General features: G+C 42.5%; 1 protein-coding gene across 1 annotated transcript in view; it reads right to left on the bottom strand.

Annotated features, from left to right (window-relative positions):
* Positions 1 to 23,017, bottom strand: part of slc9a3 (solute carrier family 9 member A3) — a 250,521-nt gene that overhangs the window by 140,801 nt on the left and 86,703 nt on the right. The gene's annotated exons all lie outside the window — the stretch shown is intronic.

Here is a 23,017-nt window from a genome sequence, read left to right on the forward strand (position 1 = left end):
CAGTTTTGTTATTAAGCTGCCGGTGGAGATGTTTACCCTAACTGACTCTGGATGAGCAGCAAAAATACCAGCCACCCTGCATTGACAGTACGGGCCTATGAGAAAGATTTTTCAGGTAAGAAAATCTCCTTTTCTATGTATCGCCTTACCTGTCAGTGCAGGACAACTGAGGATGTCCCAGAGCTGTGCTAAAAAGTGGTGGGATCAAAAAGGGTTAACATGTAACTGACTGTTTCTAGCACCTTCCTGCCAAAAGCCCTTTCTGAAGAGGAAAGGACATTAAGGGGTATATTTATCATGCTGTGTAAAAAGTGGCGTAGAACATTACTGGTGATGTTGCTCATAGCAGCCAATCAGATGCTTTGCTTTGGTTTTGTAACTGTTGAACTCTAATTGCTATTTGGTTGCCCTGGGCAACATCACCAGTAATGCTTCACTCCACTTTTTACACAGCATGATAAATATACCCCTTAGTTTGTAAAACTTGGAGATGGTATGCAGCGAACTCCAGGTTGCTGCCTTGCATATTAAGCCAGGCGATGCTGAATCCTGCATTGGCCATGAAGTGCTAACTTTCCTAGTGAATGAGCTTTGAGGTTAGTAGGTGGGTTTTTACCCACCTTCGCATAGGAGTGTAAAACAGTGGACATTATCCATCTAGCTAAGGTAGCTCTGGTAGCAGGAAGCCCACATTTGTTTGGACCAAATAGTACTAACAGATTGTCAGTCTGATCTCTTGAGTTAAAATGCTGTATTAGGACAGAATGATGGGATTACTATATCCAGGTTTATGTGAAACTCGGAAGCTACCTTTGGTAAGAATGAAGGGCCTATGCGAAGTACTGCCTTGTCTTGATGAAAAACTAGCCACGGCTGTTGGGAGTTGGGAGATCCAAGACTCTCTACAGCCTGTAGGAAGGTAACTTTCCAGGATACAAACCTGATGTCAACATTGTCCATGGGCTCAAAAAGAGTATGCTGAAGAGCTGTTAAGATCCCTTGGTGGGACTAGGTCCCTGTTTGGTGGCTGAATGTGTACAAGTGCTTGGAAGTATTGCTTAAATTCCAGTAGGACTGCCCACTGTGTCTGAAAAAGTGCACTGCTACCTGGACTTTAAAGGCAAAAACACTTTTGTGTCAACTTTGTCCCAACCTTTCATAGAAAGTCTAATATCTGTGGGGTAGCCATAGCTTTTCGGCCCCATGTCCAATTTATACTTGCCCATTCCGTCTTGGATACTGAAAGCCAATATATATTAATAAATGGTACAATAATGGGCACCGTTTTTCACGGTGAGGGCAGTGAGGTTGTGGAATGCCCTTCCTAGAGATGTGGTAATGGCAGATTCTGTTAATGCCTTTAAGAGGGGCCTGGATGAGTTCTTGAAAAATCAGAATATCCAAGGCTATTGTGATACTAATATCTACAGTTAGTACTAGTGGTTGTATTTATAGTTTATGTATGTGAGTGTATAGATTGGTAGGTGTGGGTTAGGTGTGCTGGGTTTACTTGGATGGGTTGAACTTGATGGACACTGGTCTTTTTTCAACCCTATGTAACTATGTAACTATGTAACCCTGTAACGTTTCTTAACCTGTATGCACCGCCTACAGGGGCTAAACAATTTTTTACCAAATTATTTGATTTGTTATAATTGCATTCTCAAGGTACTATTGTTGTCATGGGGGACTTCAACCTGGTACTCGACCCATGACTTGACCGCTCACAACATACAACTAACCCAACTCTGAACTTCCCAAAATTTTTACAACAACTCAAGCAAGAAACATCCTTAGTAGATACCTGGTGAGCCTTAAACCCATTTGATAAAGACTACACCTTTTTCTCCCCAGTACATAACTCTTATTCAAGAATAGATCTAATTTTACTTCTTCAATTAATGCTCCCTAATGTTAAAAATGCCTCTATTCTCAACATAACTTGGTCCGATCACGCACCAACCACACACCACAACCTATGCACTCTTGGCGTCTAAAGGAATCACTACTATCAGATTCCACCATAACCACATCCATTGCTGATGATTTACAGCAGTGCTGTCCAACTGGCGGCCCGCGACCCCCCTCTGTGTGGCCCCCCACCTGTCTGGCTGCTTTGATGGCTTACCTTTGAGTAAGCATTAAATAGTATCAGTACTGAGATTAACTGGCCCCCTGCATGGTTCTCACCTCAGATTCAGGCTGTAATCCCCCTGTATTGTTTAAAAATGTAATCCCCTGTGTTTTTCACACCTTTTAATCTCTGCATTGTTCACCCCCTGCAGTGTTCACACCTCAGGCTCAGGCTGTAATTGTTCACTTCTTCACACCTCAGACATAGGTACTGTAGGCAGAGTATGGCACATACAGCCAGCATAGGGCAGGTAGAGTATGGCACACACAGGCAGCATAGGTCAGTATGGCACACACAGTCAGGGTAGGGCAGGCAGAGTATGGCACACACAGTCAGGGTAGGGCAGGCAGAGTATGGCACACACAGTCAGGGTAGGGCAGGCAGAGTATGGCACACACAGGCAGGGTAGGGCAGGCAGAGTATGGCACACACAGGCAGCATAGGGAAGGCAGAGTATGGCACACACAGGCAGGGTAGGACAGGCAGAGTATGGCACACACAGACAGCATAGGACAGGCAGAGTGCTGCCTGTGTGTGCCATACTCTGCTTGCCCTATGCTGCTTGTGGGAGGTGAACCTGGCAGGGGTTTGTTGTGGGAGTTTGTTAGCAGTTGGAAATAGCCATTAAATGGTCCCTAAGGTGTGTAATTATGTACTGGGGGTTGCTCTGCTATCCACAGGGTAGGAGGAGGCATATGGAATTTAAGGGTATATCTTAATATGACATAATTCTTTCACATATGAATGATGGTTGATATCCCCACAGTAAGGACCAAGCATTTGGGATTTTGCTGTGCTACCACCATTGTGATAAAATAGGTGTGGTTTGAAGTGGGTGTGGTTTCAAAAAGGGGAGTGGTCAAAACTGGCTTCCATTAGCGGCCCTCCACCATGTATGCTAGAGAAATTCCAGCCCTCGGCACCGTAGAAGTTGGACAGCACTGATTTACAGGAATACTGGCTCACAAACTTAGATCAAGAACTCTCCATGGGCACAATTTGGGCAGCATATAAAGCGGTCATAAGGGGGTCATTTATCAGCTTGGCGTCCCACAAAAAGGAAAAAAGAATTGAAGCTATTGTTAAACTTGAAAGAGAATTGAGAGACTTGGAGGCAAAACACAAAACATCAACTGAGCCCAATATTTCCCAGAAACTGACTGAAATAAGGTCAGAATTGCAAAAACTCCTGATCAATAATGCAGAAAAATCAATAAGGTGGTCCAAACATAAACTATGAAATTTCTTAGATAAACAATTCTAAAGGAGCAAAACGAGTTAACCCAGAGGACATAATACAAGAATTCCACAATTTTTATTCCTCCTCACCCCTAACAACCCGCGACAAAAGAGATACCTTCTTGGAGGCTATATCCCTCCCTAAACTGACCCAAAATGAAAGAACTTTACTCAATAACCCGATTACAGAAGAGGAAGTCACCCTGGCCATTAAAACCTTAAGATCTAATTCCAGCCCTGGACCAGATGGCCTCCCAGCGAGCTATTATAAAAAATTTAAAGAATTTTTAATTCCACATCTGACTACTCTCTTCAATGATATGATGCAAGGTCATTCTCTCCCTGTATAAAGATACAACAAACATACAAAATTACCGCACTATATCTGTACTAAATGTGGATATCAAACTCTTTTCCAAAATATTGGGCTCTAGACTCAACAAACGAATGTCTAAACTGATACACCCAGATCAGTCAGACTTCATTTTGGGACAACAAACAACAGATGCAATCAGAGGACTGCTCAATATAATAACAGACACTAATGCCTCCAAGTCTCCCATACTCATATTGATGTTAGATGTGTACAAAGCTTTCGACTCTATTTAATGTTTTACCCCGCTTCAATATATCTGGGGCCTCCCTAGAAGGATTTAGAGTACTGTACAACAACCCAACTGCAAACATAAGGCTGTTCCATAAACCATCCCCCCCATACAGATTAAAAGGGGAACCTTTTACTTTTTGCACTAGCAATTGAGCCTTTGGCACAAATGATAAGATCAAATACAGATATCTCAGGATATACTAAAGGCCCAAAAGAATACAAAATTAGCCTATATATGGTGATATATGTATGACGATATCTAATCCCCTAACCTATTCCAAATCCTAGACCGATTTTACCACATTTCACGACTGAAGGTCAATATATCCAAAACAGAAGCACTACCAATTAACATCCCCACTTCACAAAATAAACTATTGGAACTTAACTTTCCTTTCCAATGGAAACAAAAATCAATAGCATATCTTGGAGTTAATATAACTAAGACATATGAGTCAAATTACCCCCCCCATTCTTAAACAACTACATGGGAGACTTACTGACTGGACTAGATTGCAGATCTCTCTGTTTGGACGTAAAGCAACAATTCAAATGGTTTTTTACCCAAACTCCTATATCTATTTAGGGCCCTCCCTATCCCAATTTATGCTAAAGAACTTCACTCATTCCAAAGAGACACCATGAATTTCATATGGAACAACAAAAGACAATGGATAAACAAGGATACATTATTCAGAACTTACACTCAAGGGGGACAAAATGTCCCCCACTTTCTTACATACTACAGAGCAGCCAGACTTACCAAACTCATTCAATGGCATGTACAACCAAATACAGTTCCCTGGGTCGACTTTGAGAATGCTTTCATCTCCTCTCTGCAAACATCCGCTATTATGGACAACCACACAAAACATAAAATCACATCACATATCAAATCCCATCATCTTACACCATCTAAAGATCTGGACCCTGCGGAAACCCAAAATTTTAACACACCAAACAGCAAACTACAACCCTTAGTAGGGAACCCAGACTTCATACCAGGACTAACAGCAAAAAACTTCTCTTGGTGGTCGCAAAATAACTTTAATAAACTGGCAGATCTCATCACTCCCAGAGGACTGAAGTCATTAGTATACAATAACATTCCTGTGTCAGAACACTACCAATACACACAAATTCACCACTTTTACCTCTCACAAAACCCTAACCGCCCAACAACAGAGTTGACTGGTTTTGAACTCCAGTGCAAGTCTCCCACACGTCTCTCAGGATCAATAATCCAGATATATTGTCACTTAAGGGCAGAGCCCCCAGATAACTTATGCAAATACATGAGAGAGTGGGATACAGATCTACATTCCCCACTTCCCTACCAAAAATGGGTAAGAATATGGCATTCTGCAAAGAATATCTCCCCAAATATAAGTATCAAAGAAACAACATACAAACTTCTTTCCAGATGGTATGTCACACCAGTTTTAAAAAATAAGTTTAACCCCGCCTCTTCACCATTATGCTTTAGGGGTTGTAAAATGCAAGGAAACTACTTCCACTCTTGGTGGTCCTGCCCAACAGTAGAAAGATTCTGGTCCCAAACATTCCAACTCATTTCTCAGGTACTGCTAACAGAAGTCACTGTGGACCAAGATCTAGCACTATTCTCATTACCCACCAAAAACTTAACAAAAACAAACTGACCCTACAACTTATAGCCACAGCACACTGGGTTATCGCTCTGAACTGGCTAACCCCACACTTACCTATCTCCCAACTAAAATCCCACGTGGAATATATACAAACTATGCATTACCTTGAAGCTACTCTATCAGACTCATTGGATCAACATCAAGTAATCTGGAAACCCTGGACAACCTTCAAAATTCAAGAACTTCAATGCCAACCTATAAACGAAACAAATGACCCTCCTTGACCCTCACCGAGACAACTCTACTTTCTCTCAGGACATTAAATACCATCTACGGCCATTTCCACTACTCAACTTCTCTTATCAAGATGCATTTTAACCCATGTCACCGATACTGTTACTAATCAACGTGTAAAAATAAAATTGATAAATAAAGAGTTTTAAAAAAAAAAAAAAACATTTCCCTGGCATTTTAACCCTTCAGGGTAGTACTGTCACAGACATCCTATCACAATAATTCCATTAACCTTATTCAGTTAGGTGTTGGTTGAAACTCACAGGTGTAAGAAAGTATGATCAAGCCACAATGGTACCATAATTCTCATTGAGGCAGGTGTTACTACTTCAAAGTACAGGCATAGGACCTGTTATCCAGAATGCCCGGGGGTTTCCAGATAAGGGATCTTTCCATAATTTGGATCTCCATGCCTTATGTCTACTAAAAAAAATAATTTAAACATCATTTAAACATAGTTACATAGGGTTGAAAAAAGACCAGAGTCCATCAAGTTCAACCCATCCAAGTAAACCCATCACACACAACCCACACCTACCAATCTATACACTCACAAAAATAAACCACTAATACTAACTGTAGATATTAGTATCACAATAGCCTTGGATATTCTGATTGTTCAAGAACTCATCCAGGCCCCTCTTAAAGGCATTAACAGAATCTGCCATTACACTCTCTAGGAAGGGCGTTCCACAACCTCACTGCCCTCACCGTGAAAAACCATCTACGCTGCTTCAAATGGAAGCTCCGTTCCTCTAATCTAAAGGACATCCCCTATCTGCTTATAATCCCCTCTAATGTACTTGTACAGAGTAATCATGTCCCCTCGCAAGCGCCTCTTTTCCAGAGAAAACAACCCCAACCTCGACAGTCTAACCTCATAGTTTAAATCTTCCATCCCCTTGACCAGTTTAGTTGCACGTCTCTGCACTCTCTCCAGCTCATTAATATCCTTCTAAGGACTGGAGCCCAAGACTGTACTGCATACTCAAGGTGAGGCCTTACCAGGGACCTATAAAGGGGCAAAATGATGTTCTCATCCCTTGAGTCAATGCCCTTTTTTATACAAGACAGCACTTTATTTGCTTTAGTAGCCACAGAATGACACTGCCTAGAATTAGACAACTGGTTATCTACAAAAACCCCTAGATCCTTCTCCATTAAGGATACCCCCCAACAAACTACCATTCAGTAGATAGTTCGCGTTTATATTATTTCTACCAAAGTGCATAACTTTGCACTTATCAACATTGAACCTCATTTTCCAGTTTGCTGCCCAGTTTTCAAATCGCTCTGCAAAGCAGCAGCATCCTGCATGGAACTTACAGTTTTGCACAATTTAGTGTCATCAGCAAAAATAGAAACAGTACTGTCTATGCCCAGCTCCAGGTCATTAATAAACAAGTTAAAAAGCAAAGGACCAAGGACTGACCCCTGCGGTACTCCACTAACCACACTGGTCCAATTAGAAAATGTTCCATTTACCACCACTCTTAGTAATCTATCCTTCAGCCAGTTCTCTATCCAATTACAAATATTATGTTCTAGGCCAATATTCCTCAATTTGATCATTAACCTTCTGTGAGGTACTGTTGTATCAAACACTTTAGCAAAGTCCAAGTAGATGACATCAACTGCCATTCCCGCATAGAGGTTCCTGCTCACCTCCTCATAAAAGGCGATTAAATTAGTCGCAAGATCTGTTACGCATAAAACCATGCTGGCACAAACTTATAGTATTGTGAACTGCAATGTATTCAAGTACCCTATCCCTTATTACCCCCTCCAAAAGTTTTCCTACTACTAGTTTTCCTAAACCCAATAGGATTGTTTTGCCTCCAATAAGGATTAATTATATCTTAGTTGGGATCAAATACATTGTACTGTTTTATTATTACAGGGAAAAAGGGAATCATTTTTAAAAATTATTTTGATATAATGGAGACTATGGGAGATGGCCTTTCCATAATTCGGAACTTTCTGGATAATGGGTTTGCGGATAATGGATCCCATACCTGTACATGAACTGGAAGTGTGAATTGTAGTGACCTATGTCTTAATACCACTTACTTCAAGCACAAGGAAGTTTTTTATAGACAAAAACATGGCCGTGCTATGGGTTCGCCTGTGTCTCCAATTGTTATATAAATTGGAAGAAGTGGAAAAGAAACCTTGAACACCTTAAAGGGAACAACACCAAGTCATTGGTTCAGATATGTGGATGACACCTCAAAATTAAAGCATGCAAGGTTCCAGTCTTTACTGAACACATAAAACATCAGGTGAAACATCAGGTTCACATGTGAAGAAATGAAAGACAGCAAACTGGCATTTTTGGACTGTGCAATAGTGATCAAATGGGGGGGGGGCCTGGATATTGAACTATACACATAGCTCAGTATTTGCTGTTTGATTCCCACCATACTTTGGAACATAAACTGGGTATTATAAGGACTCTTCAGAAAAGAAAGCTTAAGAAAAGAAATACAAACATCTGACATAGTCATCCTATATGTTGTTAGAACATCAGAAAAACATTGCATTCCTGTGTCTTTCAAACCCAACAACACTCTGAGACAGAAGTTGGTGCCCCCTAAAGACCCAACACCAGATGAAGATCGATCAGATTTATACATTGGGGAAACAAAACAGCTGCTCTGTTAGAGGATGGCCCAACATAGGAGGGCTAACTCCTCAGGACCTCTCAGCCTAACCTCCTTCTTTGAACTCCAGCAGTGTAAAAACACCCCTAACTCATAAAGATGGCGATGGCCACTTTCTGGATCTAGCCCTTACCAAAAATCTGTCCCTTTCTGATTTTACGAGTGAGCCTTTCCCATTTTCTGATCACCTGGTTAAATTTTAAGTCTCACAGCTCACCTACTCTTTTCTCCAGTGTCCCAATTCAGAATACCCATGGTATAGACCACCCAGCCTTAGCTCACTCTTTCAGGTCCAGTCTCTTCTCCTTTAAAGGAGACATATCCTATACAAATTATGAATGTACCAGTGAATTATTCTCCTCTAGATATAGAAGGATTGTGCTTAAAAAAGTTGTGTTTCTGACCCCCACTAGTCCCGCCCATTTGTTCCACTTCCTGCTGGCTGAATTCTCTGGATGAGCTGGGGGGCCGGTGGCCCTCTATACACTGCACTGTAGGATAGGAACCAGCAGCTAGGCTGACCTGATAGGGAACTGAAGCCTGTCTGTGCTTGTGTGAGTGCAGGGCTGTGATTGGCTCTCCCCCTCCTACTGTACTTCTGGCAGGGACTGTTAGGACACACCCACTCTTCATTTCAAACATGGTCAGAGAAGAGATAGGATCTTTAGGGAGCTCCAATAAAGGGGCCATTGTTACAGATAGGGTTAATGTTTAGCATAAAGGGAAACCAGCACCGTATATTATTCATAATTGCCTACAAAACTAGGGTTTTTCCCATTTATCCAATATGTCTCCTTTAAAGGAACAGTAACACCAAAAAATAAAAGAGCTTTAAAGTAATAAAAATATAATGCACTGTTGCCCTGCACTGGTAAAACTGGTGTGTTTGCTACAGTAACACTACTATAATTTATATAATAAGCTGCTGCGTAGCCACGGGGGCAGCCATTCAAGCTGAAAAAATGGAGAAAAGGCCCAGGTTACATAGCAGATAACAGATAAGTTCTGTAGAATACAATAGTGTTTTATCTGTTAACTGCTATGTGCCTGTGCCTTTTCTCCTTTGAATGGCTGCCCCCATGGCTACACAGCAGCTTATTTATATAAATTATAGTAGACTTTCTGAAGTAAACACACAACTTTTACCAGTGCAGGGCAGCAGCACGTTCTATTTTAGTTAGTTTTATGCACTTTCATTTTTTGGTGTTACTGTTCCTTTAAGAAGATATCTGATCCTGATACACTGGTTAGTGAGTATAACCACATTCTGTCCTCCACATTGGCTCATTTGCACCCTTACAGGCTAAGCATAGCCATGCTCAAAACCGCCTGGCTGAACTCAGAAACAAGATTCTTCCACTCCTTTACGCAGTCTGCAGAATGTATGTGGAGAAAATTCCATACTCAAGCTGACTTTATACGTTATAATTTATTTTGTCATGCCTCAATTGTTCCTTGTCAAAGGCCAAACAAGAGTACTACAGTACCCTCATAAACAATAACAAATCCAATCCAGGACTCATATTTTCTGCATTTATTAACATTCTGCATCCCTCACCAACAGAATCTCTCAACCTCTTACACTCTCTACAGGACTAATTAGGCTGTTATTGCATTGCATATTGTACCATTAACCTTGTCAACTCAGCACTGTGGAGGTGCATCTCATTTAGTGCAAGTTGCTCACTAAATCTGCAGTAAATGAGCCCTTGTCTTTTGAAGCACATGCAAATCACCTGACCAGTGCAGTTCTGGCACTTATAGTGCATTGTCGACCACTGTAACCTGCAGCACTTAATATAATTTTATTTGTGTCTGTAAGTTACCGCCCACTTAGATTGTAAGCTCTACAAAGGAGAAAAAGGAGCTAGGCTAGGATTTTCACTGTAAGAGAGAACCTTGGTGAAAGCAGAAGCTGGTGTTTTTAGTGATCTTACTTCCTTGTAATTCTGGGAACAGAAAGGTTACACTGAAAAATTTAAAGGGCAAAACACCCAGTAATTTGCTGTTGTGAAAGACTGTTTTCTATTGCCAGGCCACTTGTTAAGGCTTTGCTACAAGCTGCTGTTACCCAGCAAGAGACCACTCAACAAGAAGCTACTAGAGTGCAGCAGTTAACCACTGAAGAGACCAACACTTTAAGCTAACTGTACAGAACAAAGGAGAGAAATGGAGACTACCCAAGAGGAACAAAGGAAAGACAGAGAGATTATAAAAGATATTGTCCGATTGCTTACAACCAAGATTGTAGAGCTGCCACAAACTGCTATTGCCAGTTTAAGTACTATACTTGCTACCCAAGCAATGTAGAAAATGTTTCAAGTGATGTTGAGGGCATATCTGGTGACATTTGAATGAACAGCACAAATAAAAGGCGTAAGGAACAATGGTCTGGAATATTGGCACCTTTCCTTTCAGATGAGCCACAAAAAAGCAAATTTTGACATGGATCCTGCTGATGCTTTGGACTATGAGAAACTCAAAACCAAGATCCTGGCCTGAATGGGTGTAAACCTTGCTGTATGTTCCCAGCATGTGCACTCCTGGGCATACCAAGTAAACAAGCCTCCTTATCCTCAAATGCGTGATCTGATATACCTGTTCAAGAAATGGTTATAGCCAGAGATCCTGTCAGGACCAGAAATCATGGAATGGGTGGTAATGGACTGCTTCTTTCGGTACCTTCTGCATTATGCAAATGGGAGTTTATCTTTGTTTGCACACTTTGTTATCTTTGTTTCATTGTCCCTGCCTCAGGCAGGGACCAAATTGGGAACTTACATTTTTGTGATGACTTTAGAAAACTGAATTCTGTTTCAAAATTTGATGCATACCAAATGCCCCGGGTTGATGAATTAATTAATTAAGCAGTCCATTACCACCCATTCCATGATTTCTGGTCCTGACAGGATCTCTGGCTATAACCATTTCTTGAACACTTGGGAAAGCTAGGTATTTAACAACACTAGATTTTACCAAGGGTTACTGGCAAGTCCCCCTGACTGAGTGTGCCAAAGAAAAGACTGCATTCGCAACTCCAGATGGTCTGTTCCAGTATAAGGTTCTTCCCTTTGGGTTACATGGGGGCCCCAGCTACATTCCAGTGTATGATAGATAGAATTCATCATGCAAATTGATGCATCGGATGCTGGACTTGGGGCTGTGCTGTCTCAGAACAGGAATGGGGAAGAATATTCTTTTGTCTATCTAAGCAGAAAACTGAATAGCCTTGAGAAAACATATGCCATTGTTGAAAAAGAAGGCCTAGCTTATCACTGCTTATCACTGACCATGCTCCAAAAATAAGTTTACAGTGGAACATAGGCCAGGAACCCAACTGTCAAATGCAGATGCCCTGTCAAGAGTGTATTTTGAAACAGGAAGGGGGATATGTAAGAGAAGCACTTGGAAACAGGTGGATGTAGTCCACAGTGTTTTATACCTCCATTCCAGTTGACCGCTCCAGGTGAATTGAGTTCACAGACAGGTAGCTGTATGGTGATTAGGTTGCAGCTGTGGAGGGGTTGGCACCCTAAGAAAAGGAGCTAGGAATTTCATTGTAAGAGAAAGAGAACATTGGTGAAAGCAGAAGCTGCTGTTTTGAATGATCTTACATCCTTGTAAGTCTGAAAACGTATTTGTGCATTTGGCTTTGTAAGGGATTGGGACACAAGGCCCTTGTCCTGGGTTAGTAAGTGAAAAAATTTCTGTGTATTAGTTACAGCCGGACAGGCTTAGAATTTGTTGTTTTCTGTATTTTTTTTATTTTGTTTTGCCTCTCTCCTTGGAAAAGTCTTAAATAAACTGTCCAAAGACCAGTTAAATTGAATTGAACTGTCTGTGCCTCTGCTTTGAAGTGTCTCAAAGTGCACCCAAAGGTCTGTTCCCCAGTGAGATCATGGTCCAACTACTTGAAAATCTTACTTTATATATGTGAGTGTATAAATAGGTCCATATAGATATGTAGGTATATGTACTCTGTGGCATTTGGAGGGGTTGAACTTGACATTTTGTTTTTTTCAACCCAAATTAACTATGTAACTAATGTGGCAAATCCATTTGGCAATAAAATGCCAAAATGACTTTCCTTCTCCTTTAAGGGTTTAAAAGCCTTGTGTCCTTAGCTGCCTACTGAATAAATATACCATTTCTTAATACTGAAGTACTACCTTTACTACCTTTATTTGTATCTTTTTCTTCTCTGAATTGAAGAAGCTGCTCGCATGAGTAGTGAAACATTTTCAAGAAAAAAAGTACAGTTGCTTTAGATTTGACTATTTCTACTACATAATCAAAACAGCAGAACTGTTTTTTTGTTTTTTTTTTAAACCTACATTGAGACCTAGATTGTTTGGGGATATAGTTTTCATTTAAATTGCAACATACTTGTCTTTATTGTAGTTTATTCCTATCTGATGGCCCCCTGGTGTCAGGAAGGTTTTTTTTCCCCTCTTAGGGTTTTTAATCTTTTTCTGGTATAAATGGCAAAGCAGTTAGGCTAATTTCACTTAGACAAAATGTTTGAATTGATGGTTGGATGCATGTATTTTATTAACCTAATCTACTATTATACTGTAAAACCGCAATAAAAGCAACTAGTGTTATTTTGCAAGAAAGGCAAAATATATCTGCACTATCCTTTCTATATGCAAGATCTCCCATAAATAAAATTTTATAATACAAGCTTTGCGTATTGTTTTCAAAATAGTTTGGGCTTCATCAATGTTGAGTAAAAAAATACTCGGTACTTAACTATTCAGCCTGTGAGCCCCTCAGTTGTTAGCCCTTATGGGACAGATTTCAGCCTGATAATGCTGGAGTGTATATTTAGACAAAAATCAACCACATGTGCTCAGTGATATAACCTCAGGGAGACTGGATTGCATCATATCTCAATTATATACAACATGTGTGTATTTTATATATACATTGTGACCTGTGTATTTAAGGATGTTGTATAGTTTACATATTAGATGCAATCAGGATACAACAGATGTGTCAGGACCTGCCTGTACTCGAACTCTGGACTTTATATTCGGCAGGTTCTGCATTACTCCATTGAGCCACTTGAGACCTTGGGCATCCAGCTCTAAACATTATATTCACCCCTCTTTGCTCCACTGTTCTGACTTGTCACCTCCTCCTCCCTTAGTAAGCCCAGGTGGTTGCAATTGGACAATTATCGGGCTTTATAAGCCAGTTACAAGCAACCCCTGGTTGCTTGTTCATTAAGCCTTTTTTGTGATTCCTGTGTCCGTACCTGCCTGACTCCTACCTGGTTCCTGCACCCATACCTGCCTGTGTTCCTGTGACCATACCTGCCTGACTCCTGCCTGGTTCCGTTCCTCGTCTCCTGTCCCTGACTTCTGTTGGATCTCCCGGTATTTGACCTCGGCCTGTTTATTTGACTCCTCTCTGTCTTCAGCCTGCCCCTGACCACTGCCTGTTATTCGGACCTTCCTTGCCTGCTGCCAGTCCTGACCCTTTGCCTGCTTAACGGACTTGTATTGTTTTGCCGCCTGCCTCTGACCACTGGCCTGTTTTATGGACTTGTATTTCTTGCTGAATCCTTAATAAATTCTCTGCATCTCAATATGCCTTCTGCCTATATACAACAGTACCCGTTATATCCATATTACACAGCATATAGGCTCCTACCTGCCAGCCACCCACCTGTGGCTATACCTGCCAGCCACCCACCTGTGGCTGCTCCTGATAGAATGAACAAGCCACATAACAAGGAGCCTGCTGGTAACTCTGCGGTTCAAAGCAATGTTGAACTACAACTCCCTGCAGAATGGCTTTCATCCATTAAGAGGTATGAAGGGGAAGACTCATTCAATTATTTACTTGACTTATGTAAAAAGTTTTCTACAGTTCAATTTTTTAAGGAAGCTCCTGACAATATGAAGAGCAAATTGATTATTCTTTTCCTTTTGGGCGGTGAGGCCGCAGAGTGGGCTGAAACCTGCATCGATGAAGATGCACATTTTTTAGAAGACCCCTGTTCTTTTCTTTCATTTTTAAAGGCAACATTCACAGGAGATTTATGGCCGGTTTCAGATATATTTTCCTCCACCTCAAATCCTTCTGTTGCTGTACGGCCTAAAACTTTCCAACTCACCCCTCCGGTTCCAAGGTATTCACCCAGGCCCAAGACCTGCCCACCTGCTTCAACTTCTTCCAGTGAGTTTTCCGAGGTAAAAGAATTTTCTGAGGAAGAGTTTTGTGAAGATTCACCTGATGAGGAAGATTGGCAAGATATTTTTGATGACGAAGAATGGGAAGATTTGGACTCAGATGAGGAAGAAATACCTACGGCATTTACCACTAGGTTTAGAGGCCGGTCTGTCTCTAAGAATCCGCCTATCCTCCAACCTTCTTCTGTTTCTTTTCCTGTTGTATCAGCCCCTCAAGATCTCAGACCCGAACCTCAATTTATTTGTTTTTCGAATATAACCAAGTCACCTCTGCTGTCTTCAGCTCCTGTGCCTGCACCTCTGCCGGCTCCAGTCTCTGTGCCAGCGCTTCAGTCTCCTGCTCCGGCCTCTGTGCCAGTGTCCCAGCAACAGCGGCCTTGTCCTATTCCAGCACCCAGACAGCGGCCTTGTCCTGCCTCAGCTTCTGTGCCTGAACTGCAACCCTCAGCTTCTGTGCCTGAACTGCAACCCTCAGCTTCTGTGCCTGAACTGCAACCCTCAGCTTCTGTGCCTGAACTGCAACCCTCAGCTTCTGTGCCTGAACTGCAACCCTCAGCTTCTGTGCCTGAACAGCAACCCTCCGCTCCTATGCCGGCTCCCCGAAAGCTGCTGCTGCCTGCTCTAGCACCTGCTATTAGCCTACCGGTTCCTGTACCCGCAGTCCAGTCTCCGGTTCCTGTACCCGCAGTCCAGTCTCCGGTTCCTGTACCTGCTCCGGTGTCTGCTACCCAGCCAGTGCCTGCTCCGGTGTCTGCTACCCAGCCAGTGCCTGCTCCGGTGTCTGCTACCCAGCCAGTGCCTGCTCCGGTGTCTGCTACCCAGCCAGTGCCTGCTCCGGTGTCTGCTACCCAGCCAGTGCCTGCTCCGGTGTCTGCTACCCAGCCAGTGCCTGCTCCGGTGCCAGTTCTCCAGCCATCAGTTCCTGCCTCGGTGCCAGTTCTCCAGCCATCAGTTCCTGCCTCGGTGCCAGTTCTCCAGCCATCAGTTCCTGCCTCGGTGCCAGTTCTCCAGCCATCAGTTCCTGCCTCGGTGCCAGTTCTCCAGCCATCAGTTCCTGCCTCGGTGCCAGTTCTCCAGCCATCAGTTCCTGCCTCGGTGCCAGTTCTCCAGCCATCAGTTCCTGCCTCGGTGCCAGTTCTCCAGCCATCAGTTCCTGCCTCGGTGCCAGCGGTTGTGCCTGCTCCTGCCTCGGTGCCAGCGGTTGTGCCTGCTCCTGCCTCGGTGCCAGCGGCTGTGCCTGCTCCTGCCTCGGTGCCAGCGGTCGTGCCTGCTCCTGCCTCGGTGCCAGCGGTCGTGCCTGCTCCTGCCTCGGTGCCAGCGGTCGTGCCTGCTCCTGCCTCGGTGCCAGCGGTCGTGCCTGCTCCAGCTTCAGTGCCAATACTTCTGCCACCAGCCTCTGAGGACAAAAATGCTTCCGGACCTGCCATCCCTGCTACTGGATCTGGTAGTTCTGGTGTCCCAGACTCTGCCAGTTCTGTTGTAGTGTTTGGTGGTCTTGTTGCTTCCCTGGGCGTCTCTCTTACACCTGTAGTGGGTGTCTATAATGGTCCTCCACCTGTAGTGGGTGTTTTGTGTGGCGACGACTCCGCTGTGGCCCCTGACCCTGGCGACGACTCCGCTGTGGCTCCTGACCCTGGCAACTCATCTGCTGTGGCAACAGCTTCTGGCAATCCTCTTGCACCTGCTCTGGCCCCCAACTCTGATGACCTTTTTGCTCCTGATTGTGGCACTTTACCTGTTTTGGTTTCCAGCTTTGGTGACATTCCTGTTCTGGCCCCTGACCCTGGCATCTCATCCACTCCGGCTCCTGTCTCTGGCAATTCAGTTGTTTCTGCCCCTGGTTTATTTGGCATAACTTTTTGCAGACAATCATTTCAAGTCTTTTTAAGTATTTTCCTGTTTCTTTTTGTTCCCATGCAATTTGTCAATTTTTCTATTAATGCAAAGAATTCAAGTTTTTTGTTAAATGATGTGACGTTAGCCATGGTCAGCAAGGAAAAACTAAAACATTTCAGTGCTTCTCTGGACAATTTGTTCTATACATCACAACAGATCTCTTCTAAAGGACACTTTCACATTGAGTACATGCATCCACCTGATCTGGGGATCGCCCGGAGGTCGATCCTTCAGGGGGGGGTAATGTCAGGACCTGCCTGTACTCGAACTCTGGACTTTATATTCGGCAGGTTCTGCATTACTCCATTGAGCCACTTGAGACCTTGGGCATCCAGCTCTAAACATTATATTCACCCCTCTTTGCTCCACTGTTCTGACTTGTCACCTCCTCCTCCCTTAGTAAGCCCAGGTGGTTGCAATTGGACAATTATCGGGCTTTATAAGCCAGTTACAAGCAACCCCTGGTTGCTTGTTCATTAAGCCTTTTTTGTGATTCCTGTGTCCGTACCTGCCTGACTCCTACCTGGTTCCTGCACCCATACCTGCCTGTGTTCCTGTGACCATACCTGCCTGACTCCTGCCTGGTTCCGTTCCTCGTCTCCTGTCCCTGACTTCTGTTGGATCTCCCGGTATTTGACCTCGGCCTGTTTATTTGACTCCTCTCTGTCTTCAGCCTGCCCCTGACCACTGCCTGTTATTCGGACCTTCCTTGCCTGCTGCCAGTCCTGACCCTTTGCCTGCTTAACGGACTTGTATTGTTTTGCCGCCTGCCTCTGACCACTGGCCTGTTTTATGGACTTGTATTTCTTGCTGAATCCTTAATAAATTCTCTGCATCTCAATATGCCTTCTGCCTATATACAACAGTACCCGTTATATCCATATTACACAGCATATAGGCTCCTACCTGCCAGCCACCCACCTGTGGCTATACCTGCCAGCCACCCACCTGTGGCTGCTCCTGATAAGATGCAAGCTTCAAACACATCCTATTAAGCACACAGTTGCTAAGTCTTCTGCTCTTTGACCAAGGATTGTCGAAAATTCAGTCCCTTTTGTCCTAAACTGCATTTTCCTAACTTGGCTCAAAAATCTATGGCCAACTCTCTAAAATTAACTTAATGGTCATTAACCAATCAGAACTTGACACATTAACCTATGGTCAATCTCTAGGTTAATAGCTTGGGTTAAGTTTTAGTAAGTGTGTTTCTGGAGTTCCTGGAGTGAGGGCACAGATGCCAGACTCAATGTAGGGATGAGTATAAGGGAGTCAGTGGCATTATGTATAACATATTCACAATATTAACAATTATCTTTGTAAATATCAGTTATATATTGTATTTGGATTTTGTTTTGTTTTATATTTTGTATGTTTGTTATTTCTGCAGACATGTGTCAGTAGCTTTTGTTAATAAATATATATTTATGATATAAATCATTGCTTACTGAGTCTCTTGCTTACTGAGCAAGATCTAGCGGGGTCAGATAGTTTGGGGGAAGGGGAGCAGCGAAAGGATGATAAGGCAGTAAGCTGGGTGACAGACAATCTAGTGTGGGGAAAAGGAAGAGGGAGGCTGCGCCAGGATTTGTTCATCCCAACAAATTTGCCAGATTGTGTGAAGAAGATGGGAGTGTGAACTCTGGTCTGGCGGTTCTAGATGAGGCTGATCTCTCTAACAGCCGGGAGACTAGTTTCTCTAGTAGTGGTGGGGAGGAGAGCAGAGATAGGCCTAAACAGATGGTGGTTATAGGGGATTTGATCATTAGGAAAGTGGACAGGGTAATCTGTCAAGCGGATCGCTTCAACCGAACAGTTTGCTGTCTTCCTGGTGCCAGGGTTCGGCATGTGGTTGAACGGGTTGAAAAATTATTGGGAGGGGCAGGGCATGACCCGGCTGTCTTGGTACATATCGGTACTAACGGCAAAATGAACGGTAGGTGGAGGACCTTAAAGAGTGAGTTCAGGGATCTAGGCTCTAAGATTAAGGAAAGGTCCTCCAATGTCGTTTTTTCTGAAATTTTGCTGGTGCCAAGTCCATGTTTAGGGACAGTGGGAGCTTAGGGAGCTAAATACATGGCTAAAGTCTTGGTGTAGGAAGGAAGGGTTTGGGTTCCTAGAGCACTGGGCTGAGTTTTCTTTGGGGTATAATCTATACAGCCGTGATGGATTGCACCTCAATGGAAGGGAGTCTGCTGTGCTAGGGGAGAGAATGGTGGGGTGAGGGGGTGGGTGAGCTAGAGTTTTATGGGAAATCTAGTGTAGACGGGGCAGTGGGGCTAGCAAAGGGTTTTGGGGGAGGAGTGTGGGGGGCATATAGTTAATCAGATAAGGAGCTTCCATTGTTACAAGGGAAACAGACTAATTTTCACCTTAGCTCTAACCCTCCGTTAGCTAATATAAATATCAGAGGGAGAAGTAATAATCTCTTTGCTGCATGCTGGCTAATGCGCAAAGCTTGTCGGGTAAATTAGGGGAGCTGCAGGCTATTGCATGTATTGCAAATTATGATTTAATTGGTATCACTGAGACCTGGTGGGACGAAAAATGCGACTAGGCATTTAAATGTGAATTTAAATGGTTATACACTTTTTAGGAGGGACAGAGAGATTAAAAAAGGTGGAAGGGTTTGTCTTTATGTAAAGTCAGATTTAAAGCCATGTAATAAAGACATTACCAATGAAGCAAATAAAGCATGCAAAAAAGCTATCAGGCAAGCTAAAATAGAGATGGAAAGGGATATTGCAGCTAGGAGTAAAAAAAGAATCCAAAATCATTTTTTAATTATGTGAATAGTAAAAAAATAAAGCAAGAAAAGGTGGGAACCTTATTTTCACGGGGGGGGGGGGGAAATTGGTTGATAAGAATGGAGAAAAAGCAGAAATTTTGTCTATACTGAGGAGCCAGCTAATGAAGGCTTCCCTTTTAATATGCCCAGTTCTAGTAATTTAGCTACTGACACATGGGTCACTCAGGAGGAAATTCAAAAGAGACTTGGCCATGTAAAGGTAAACAAAGGTCCAGGACCGGATGGAATTCATCCCAGGGTATTAAATGAGCTGAGTGCTGTGATTGCCAAGCCTCTTCACTTAATTTTTCAGGATTCATTGAGGTCTGGCATGGTGCCGAGAGACTGGCGAATTGCTAATGTGGTGCCGTTATTTAAAAAGAGATCCCGTTCTCAGCCTGAAAACTATAGGCCTGTTAGTCTGACGTCAGTAGTAGGAAAGCTTTTGGAAGGGGTAATAAGGGATAGGGTACTGGAATACATTGCAGTTCACAATACTATAAGTTTGTGCCAGCATGGTTTTATGCGTAACAGATCTTGCCAGACTAATTTAGTCACCTTTTATGAGGAGGTGAGCAGGAACCTTGATGCTGGAATGGCAGTTGATGTCATCTACTTGGAATTTTCTAAAGCATTTGATACTGTACCTCACAGAAGGTTAATGATCAAATTGAGGAATATTGGCCTAGAACATAATATTTGTAATTGGATAGAGAACTGGCTGAAGGATAGATTACAAAGAGTGGTGGTAAATGGAACATTTTCTAATTGGACCACTGTGGTTAGTGGAGTACCGCAGAGGTCAGTCCTTGGTCCATTGCTTTTTAACTATCTACTGAATGGTAGTTTGTTGGGGGAATCCTTAATGGAGAAGGATCTAGGGGTTTTTGTAGATAACAAGTTGTCTAATTCAAGGCAGTGTCATTCTGTGGCTACTAAAGCAAATAAAGTGCTGTCTTGTATAAAAAATTGCATTGACTCAAGGGATGAAAACATAATTTTGCCTCTTTATAGGTCCCTGGTAAGGCCTCACCTTGAGTATGCGGTGCACTTTTGGGCCCCAGTCCTTAAGAAGGATATTAATGAGCTGGAGAGAGTGCAGAGACGTGCAACTAAACTGGTAAAGGGGATGGAAGATTTAAGCTATGAGGTTAGACTGTCGAGGTTGGGGTTGTTTTCTCTGGAAAAGAGGCGCTTGCGAGGGGACATGATTACTCTGTACAAGTACATTAGAGGGGATTATAGGCAGATGGGGGATATTCTTTTTATAAAAACGATCAACACACCAGAGGTCACCCCTTTAGATTAGAGGAACGGAGCTTCCATTTGAAGCAGCGTAGGTGGTTTTTCACGGTAAGGGCAGTGAGGGCAGTATGTATGTAAGTAATTATATGATTGAACTATCTTTTATTAAAGAACCCTTATAACCAGGAATATGCATATATATGTGTATATAAGAAGAAATATACATATTTACATAAATATTGGGCAACAGTGACAGGTGGATTACAACTTTTGTCAATGCCACACATAGGAATAAATCAGCTGTTTCTCCTCCAGTGTAAAATCGCTGGCAAAGAAACTGTCCATGTGACATTACATTAGCATACCCAAACAAACAAATCACCCGCCGTCTATGATTTCCTTCTACAGAACCAACAGAATCACTCCATTTCCTACGTTCTTTGTGGGACATTGCCGATTTCGTAAAAAACAATGTAGGTTCCATCCACAAGCATATCAACACCTCTACTAATATGAACTCCTCTTTTGTAAGCCCCTTTTTCCTGCTTTAAAGGAGACGGAAAATCATTTTGACTTTTTACTGCTAATAGATTTGCCACATTAGTGCCATCTAGAACACTGTATTTATTCAGCAGAAAGCTTTATTATACCTGTGTAAACAGCCCTAGAAGCTACCTCTGATAGCAGCTGCCATTTGAGATTCCTGCTGCAGTTATAGCTGATAGAAGCTCAAATCGCACATTCCTTTGGGATGGGGTAGTGAGTTCTTATGTATTCTTATGGGAGGGGAAGAGGGAGAGAGGAGAGAACTTTGCAAACTCTACTGAGACTGCCAAAGACAATGATCGCTGTTCTAATCATCCTTGACCTATCATCAGCATTTGATACAGCTGTCTACTCCTTTCTTACGCAAATACTTGTTTTCCATAAAATCAGGTTACATGATGTATTTTTTTCTTATGATTTTAAACCAAACCAGTTCCCAACATTCTGTTATTGGTGTGTTATTATACTCCCTTATACCCTGATTTTTTGGAAAATCTTATGTACTCATTTGACTTTAAACAATCATCTGTATGTTGATATACAAAAATATTTATCAACCCCTTTATTAAAGGGGGCCTGTTAATATAAATCCTATTTTATCATGTTAGTGAAGCAAAATGTACTTTCTTAAACCATATAACTGATGTAAATTTTGTTTCCTTTGGTTTTGACATTAATTCTCACAGGAAGCAGGCAAGTGCCATTTTGTGGACACTGTAATAAAGACAAGTTTTGTATCACTTCAAATCTCAGTATGGGGGGCTTCATGCCTAGGCCCATGCACAATTACAGACCATGAGGAGGAATCTGAGGAGTGCACTGACATCTGGGAGGTACTGAATGACAAGAAAAAGTGATTGCTACGCCCCAGGCATATGGGCAGGTAATATATGATTAAAAATAAAGAATGTGTGTTTAATTTGCAAGGGACTTTTCATTTACAGCTTTTTATGTGTGGCTTACAGGCAGGGCTGGAACTAGGGGTAGGCAGAGTAGACACCTGCCTAGGGCGCAGTCAGAGGGGTGCACTTCTCAGTGGGAATTTTTATTTTTTCTTATTTTTAACCTGTTTTATGAACCTTTAATAATTTAAATGTACTCATTGTGAAGGAAGAGCTGCCCACACCAACACCCTCTGGCATATAACAAGATCATTGAAATTGTTTTCCTGAGCATCTGCTCCCCCTCTCTCCTGGCCTGTACTATATCAGAGACTCTCTGTTCCTCATTGGCACATGTGCTGTTGGTGTCATTCAGATGGCTGTTGGTGGCAGGATAAGCAGCAGGAATTGGTGCTCTGGTGTGGCAGTGGCTTGCACCAAAAATTTCAAACTGATTTCAAATAGCAGCTGACTGTAGTACACAGGGAAAATCCAGAGTGGGAGGGGAAAGAACGGATCTTTTTAAATAAATGTTTAAAGCAAAACAGCAGGCCTGAGCTGACTGAAGCTGAATTTAAATCTATACTACAGTCAGTGTGTAACAATGGGGTGAATTCACAAAAGTGGTGATATAAAGATAAAATAAAAGCAGAGATAGATGTGTTGGATTTATCACCTTATTTACAAACTTTTTTTACTTCTGAGAATTTGTCTTTTAAACAGACACTTTTTACATTTTTTTCTTAAATGAAACATTTTTTGCGAATTTGTCTTTAGCTCTTCCTAATCCTGTCAGTCTGCCATCAGGTGATTCTCAGCTGTACATTTAGCTTGTATTAATAACTCTGCCTTTCAGAAAAGAGTTCCTGTCTCTTTTAAATGCTGAAGTTTTAGTGCCAGTGCATAGATCGATCATC

The sequence above is a fragment of the Xenopus tropicalis genome, chromosome 6 (genome assembly GCF_000004195.4).
Source record: "Xenopus tropicalis strain Nigerian chromosome 6, UCB_Xtro_10.0, whole genome shotgun sequence".
Lineage (NCBI taxonomy): Eukaryota > Metazoa > Chordata > Amphibia > Anura > Pipidae > Xenopus > Xenopus tropicalis.